At 43.2% G+C, this 6,426-nt stretch overlaps 1 non-coding gene across 1 annotated transcript; it reads left to right on the top strand.

Annotated features, from left to right (window-relative positions):
- The first annotated feature begins 2,812 nt into the window (after positions 1 to 2,812).
- TRNAY-GUA (transfer RNA tyrosine (anticodon GUA)) lies at positions 2,813 to 2,884 on the top strand. The gene has a single exon. It is a non-coding gene; the product is annotated as a tRNA-Tyr (tRNA).
- The last annotated feature ends 3,542 nt before the right edge of the window (positions 2,885 to 6,426 follow it).

The raw sequence follows: 6,426 nt of genomic DNA, 5'->3' as shown, positions 1-6,426 counted from the left end.
AATAAATAGAGACAGCTGAGATTTTGAGTCCAGGTAGCTGGGAGATGAATGGTGATGTTAGCAAAGGTAGGGGCGTGTCAAATGGGAACATGCCGGAGTCTTTAGGAACAGGCTTGCCTAGGGGTGGACCTTCTATGAGCCAGAGAATCAATGTGCAGAGAAGTAAGCAAGCATTTCCGGCAATTGCTGAGTCATCCTTTCATATGCTGGCTGTTTCTGGGACTCCTAGTAGATTCAGAAAATGTGAGAGTCCATGATTCCCTACCTGCCTAGTTTCTCTCTCATTCATTGCTTTTTCTCTCATTCCCATTCATGTCTTTGGGCTCTCCCATTTTCCTTTCTTCCTATCCACAGCGTTTTCTCCCTGTCTCCTCCTTATGAGCCAGACTCAAACTTTCCACCATCTTTGACTACGCTTTCTTGCCTAATGCAATCTGTTACCCGTCCCATCCTTGTTTCTCCTGCCACTTCAGTCATCCAACAAATATTTATTGAGTTCCTAGTGTGTGTCAGATATCTGGATACAGAAGCGGATAAAACAGAAAACCAAATCCTGCCTTTGGCATGCCTCCATGACCACCAGTATCGCCACCACCATCATGCTTGTGGTTCCCATCCTCAGGACCGGAGGCAGTGTCTCCCTGCCTCCAACCTGTGCTTTGTTCATTTTGGCTGATAACACACAGAATGTAAAAATTTTGATCATTCAAAAGAGAAACGGGGAAATAATACAGAAGAGGGAAAAAAAAAAAAAAATAGTAGAAAGAGGGCAAGGGACCTTGGCCCAGTATAACTATGGAGTTTCTTCCAGCTGGTAAATCATAGTCCTTTTGTTAAATCTTTTGTGTTTACATACAAAACTGGCTAATTGCAATGTAGGAGGTTTTTTTTTTTTTTCTTTTTTCTTTGAATGCCACTGGAGGTGTGGCAGTGCTAGGCAAAGTTATGGTCAACTTGTACTTATGGGGTGAAGGGGGTGAGGAGATTGGGGCTGGTGATGTCATTCAGAAGCGAAGCACTACTCAGTATTTTCAAGGTGAAAACAAACTGGAGAGGAAGCAGATCACCCTCTGTATTGTATGTCACCAGGGATTTCTCTGCCACACAGAAGGCGGCTAAGTTCAACACGTGTGCATTTCACTGGGCTGACTGTTCTTTTTAATTTGTTTATTGAAATATAGTTGACTTACAATGTTGTGTTGATTTCTGCTCCACAGCAAAGTGATTCAGTTATATATATATTTGTATTCCTTTTTAATATTCTTTTCTATTATGGTTTATCACAGAATATTGAATATAGTTCCCTGTGCTCTACTGTAGGACCTTATTGTTTATTCATCCTATATATACTAGCTTGCAGCTGCTACTCCCAAAGGCCCAGTCCTGCCCTCTCTCATCCTCCCTTCCTGTTGGCAACCACAAGTCTGTTGTCTATGTGTGTGAGTCCATTTCTGTTTTGCAGATAAGTTTATATGTCTCATATCTCAGATTCCACATGTAAGTGGTATCATAAGGTGTTTGTCTTTCTCTTCCTCACTTACTTTAATTAGTATGATAATCTCTCTAGGTCCATCCATGTTGCTACAAATGGTATTATTGTATTCTTTTTCATGGCTGAGTAATAGTCCATTGTATATATCTATCATGTCTTTTTCACCTTTTACCTTTCAGTGGATATTTTGGTTATTTCCATGTCTTGGCCATTGTTGATAGTGCCTGTATGTATCCTTCCAAATTAAACTTTTGTTCAGATAAATGCCCAATAGTGGGATTGCAACTCTATTTTAGCTTTTTTGAGGAACTTCCATACTGTTCTCTCTAGTGGCTGCACCAATTTACATTCCCACCCACAGTGTTGGAGGGTTCCCCTTCCTATATACTCTTTCCAGCATTTATTATTTGTAGACTTTTTGATGACGGCCATTCCGCCTGGTGTGAGATGATACCTCATTGTAGTTTTGATTTGCCTTTCTCTGATCATTAGCCATGTTGAACATCTTCTCATATACCTATTGGCTCCTATTCTTTAATTGTCAAAATACCTTTTCTTTCAACAGCTATGTGTGAACCTGGATGCAAGTTTGGTGAGTGTGTGGGACTAAACAAATGTAGATGCTTTCCAAGATACACCAGGAAACCCTGCAGTCAAGGTCAGTACTATAGACCACGGTGGTAATAGAGACCTACCCCAGGGCTTTCAGAATCAACTCAGGCAGTGCAGTGGTGTTTGGGACACAGCATAGTATAGCACTCAGGATTCTGTAGTTTGTAACACCGATCTTCAAATGAAAGTGGTTTCAGAATGAGATTTTTCAATCAATCTCTTCTAGAAAAACGTCAAAGTCATTCTGATGCTTTTGTTAGGATGCCAGATGAAAAACATTATTTTCCCTCTGAAAAATAATGTTTATTGTCTTTTTTAAGCTGAGGAAGCAATGCATATATTTTATTTAAGAAAATCCAACAAAACAAAAGGATAGAAATTAAAAAGTGAATGTGAACACCCACAGTCCATCCTCCACCCATAGCTAAGAGTTTGACCTCTACCTCTGCAGTTTCTTTTCTGTTATACTTACAAATATGGATATTTCTCATTGGCATTTTTGCATGTCAGCACACAGAGAGCTGTCTCATAATTTTTAAGGCTGTATCCTAGTCTCTAGATCAAATGCTTGTGTCATTTACGTAAAAATACTTTAACCACTATTATAGAAGTTGTCCCCAACGTTTTGCCACTACAAATAGTGCTATATCAGTCATTATCCTATGCATATCCTTACATCTTTGAGTATTTTTATAGGGTAAATGGGCTTCCCTGGTGGCTCAGAGGTTAAAGTGTCTGCCTGTAATGCAGGAGACCCGGGTTCGATCCCTGGGTCGGGAAGATCCCCTGGAGAAGGAAACGGCAACCCACTCCAGTACTCTTGCCTGGAGAATCCCATGGAGGGAGGGGCCTGGTAGGCTACAGTCCATGGAGTTGCAGAGTCAGACACGACTGAGCGACTTTCACTCACTTCACATAGGGTAAATATCTAAAAATGGAATTGTTGGGTTGAATGACATTCATATTTTTATTGTAATTTATATATTTTAAAAGGCAATTTATGACTTTTGTCATAGGCTGTTTATCAGAAGATATTAAACCAGTTATAATATTAAGAACAGTGGTTCTTAAGGTGGCCATGTTTGTCCCCTAGGAAGACTTGCCAGATAAAATACATATCCCTAGTTAGATTTAAATTTTATTTTAAAATGCAATTTCACATAAAAAACAAATAATTTTATAGTGTATGTAGGTTGCAAATATTGTATGGGACATATGTACACTGAACAAATATTAGTCATTTTTCCAAAATTCACATTTACCCAAGCATTTTGTATTTTTATTTGATAAATCTGGAAGTCTTACCCCCGAGGTCATCTGGCAGTGCCTGGAGATATTCGGAGGGGTTACTACTGGCATCTAGTGGGTAGAGTCCAGCTGAACATCTATAGTGTACAGGGCAGCCCCCTGCTAAGGGTGATGTGGCCCCAGATGTCCACAGTGTGGAGGAGCCCAGGCACCAAGAAGCCTGTGCTAATTAAGAAAGGGTCCCCAGTTCTATAACACAGTTAAGCAAAGAGCAGAAAATCCAGTTCAGCTGCCCTTAGGAAAGAGCCCTTCCAGGGTTCTAGAAGGGAGAATGGAATTCCAGAGGAAACCAGGGGTCTGCCCCACTCTGTGACCCCACCCCCAGCTCACTGCCAAGGCCACATGCTCACATAGCCTTTCTCTGTGCTGGCAGACCTGCAGGCTCAGGGAGGAGACTCTAGCTCTCCTGTCCCGACCCCAGGACGGGGGCCAGCACCGCCAAGGGGCTCCTTAGAACCGTGTCCAGAAGGCTTGAGGGAAGTGCAGCAGGAGCCATGCTCTCAGAAGTAATAATTCAACCATGTCCCTTAGCAGAGCTTTTCCCACCAGAAGACCTGGTTTTCCATATGTCTTGGATTCTGTACCAAGATACCTTCTCAAGAGAGTTGGAATGGAGAAGGTGTTTTTTCATGCTGCTTTTCAAGTCCCGGCAAAGTATTCACTTTGAGGGAGTATCCAGTGGCTCAGATGTGGGGCTGTCTGGCTTTTCCCCACAGCCTCCCTGCCCCAGGGCCGCCTGATCAAAGTCCAAGTATATCCGCTGATGGCCACAGGCCTCAACCCAACTGATGTCTTTCCCCAAAATGCTTCTTGCAAGAGACGCCTCTGACTAAGTGCCAAGTGATGGACTATCCCTGGCTTTCGTGTTATGTCCAACCAGCATTATTTGATTCATGCATTTGAAGCAGTTAGGATCCATACAGGAGATGGTAGTGTACAGGGGACTGGCAGTGGAGAAAGGGGTTTAAGTGTCCATCTAATGTGCTAGAAAAATCTCCATGTAAGGTTCTTTTCAGAGGTGAAAGCAGCCACTTACTTATTTTCCAGAATGGCCTTTGCCTGTTACTGTGCGGAATTTTGGTCTTACATGGAATTTGGTTCTTTTCTCCTTTCTATATCTGCCTTGGGAGAGTTATGACATGTGGCACCCACATCACCACGTGCCCAAAGACGAAACCCATGATGGCTTTACAAGTTTTTTTCCTTATGTATCATTTTTTAATAAAAGCTACTTCATTCTTAATGTTTCATGTTTTAAACCCTGAAAAGCTCAGAGAAGAAAGCCCCTCTCAATCTTCCCAGGAGGTAACCATTATGTATGTGTAGAGCCTGGTCTCCCAAGGTTTTTTTTTTTTTTTTTTTTTTCCTGCCTGTGCCACATTGCTTGCAGGATCTTAGTTGTCCAACCGGGGATAGAATGCAGACCCCAGCTGTGAAAATGCTGAGTTTTAATCACTGGAATGCCAGGGAATTTCCCTAGGCAATTTTTCCTATGCCTATTTTAAAAATGTGTTATCTATATACATATTTTTGTAACCTTTTTGTGTATCAGAGTCCTCTGAGCACCTTGATATGGGATTAAATATTGTCCTGTGACCTGACCACCAGTAATAGCCGCCTAGCAGGGCTCCCTCAGGAAAGGTGTGAGACAAGGCCATTTGTCCATCATGAGGCCGCTCAAAATAATAACTGAAAGGAGACTGTGCTGTTGGCATCTGTCACAGACTACCTGGAAGAGCTTTAAAGGCAGCAGTATCTAGATTATGTTTTAACTTTTTATTCAAGTAGGAAACACAAAATTGTACACCTGTCAACAATGTACAACTGCATGAATGCTCAAGAACACCCATGTAGCTGGCATTCAGATCAAGAAATGGAAACTTAGCCTCTCTGAAGACCCCTCATGCTCCCCTCCATCACTTGCCCCCAGCCCCCAACAAGGGACTGTACCTTGTCTCTCACACCACAGAGTCACTGTGCCTGGATTGTTTTGATTCTTTCACTCATGCCTGGTTTTCAGTGTGCGCATTTGTGTCCAGCTTCTCCCAGTCAGGATCATGTTTGTGAGTTTCATCCACAGTTATTTGTACTTGTGGTTTGCTCAGCCTCACTGCTGTACAGTTTTCTATTGCGTGAGTGTACAAGTCATTTATCCATGCTTTTCAGAGGAGAGATTTGGATTCTTCCTCATTTGAAGCAATTCAGAATAGTGCTACTGTGATCATTTTAGCATGAGATTTATGGTGGTTTAGTTGCTCAGTCGTGTCCAACTCTTTGCGATAGCCCTCCAGCCTCCCCTGTCCATGGGATTCTCCAGGCAAGAATACTGGAGTGGGCTGCCATTCCTTTTCCAGGAGATCTTCCTGACCCAGGGATCGAACCCGGGTCTCCTACATTGCAGGCGGATTCTTTACTGACTGAGCCACCAGGGAAGTCTGGTGGGCATGTACCCATGTTTCTGTTGGACATTTGCCCAGGAGTGGAATGGCTGGCTCACGAGTGTCTGTATCTAGCTGCCACACAGTTTTCCAGAGTGGTTGTGCCTATATTTGCATTCCCTTCAGCAGTGTAAGATGATTCAGTTTGCTCCACACCTGCACCAACACTTTAATGATGGTCAGAGAAGAGGCGAGTCACACCCTTTGTACCTACCTCCACAGCTGGCATCCAGGGTAGGCCAACCCCATTCCTCATCTGGGTGTTTCCTCCTTCAGTTCACCTTTCTCCATTTCCTGACTGCCCCCTGCAGATGTGAATGAGTGTGGATTCAAACCCCGGCCGTGCCAACACAGATGTGTGAATACACACGGTAGCTACAAGTGCTTTTGCCTCAGCAGCCACATGCTCCTGCTGAACGCAACATGTTCCAGTAAGTTTCAGCAGCTGGCCTGCTGTCAGTCAACCCAGAGGCTTGCCCTTTGCCATTTAATGCTTGGGGCAAACTTAAATTAAGTTATTGGAGGGGAAACATCCACCCAAAGACTCTCACATCACCCTAGACTAAAACATCTTTG

Source organism: Bos indicus, chromosome X, assembly GCF_029378745.1.
Source record: "Bos indicus isolate NIAB-ARS_2022 breed Sahiwal x Tharparkar chromosome X, NIAB-ARS_B.indTharparkar_mat_pri_1.0, whole genome shotgun sequence".
NCBI lineage: Eukaryota > Metazoa > Chordata > Mammalia > Artiodactyla > Bovidae > Bos > Bos indicus.
This window is presented reverse-complemented; position numbering and strand designations above follow the sequence as displayed.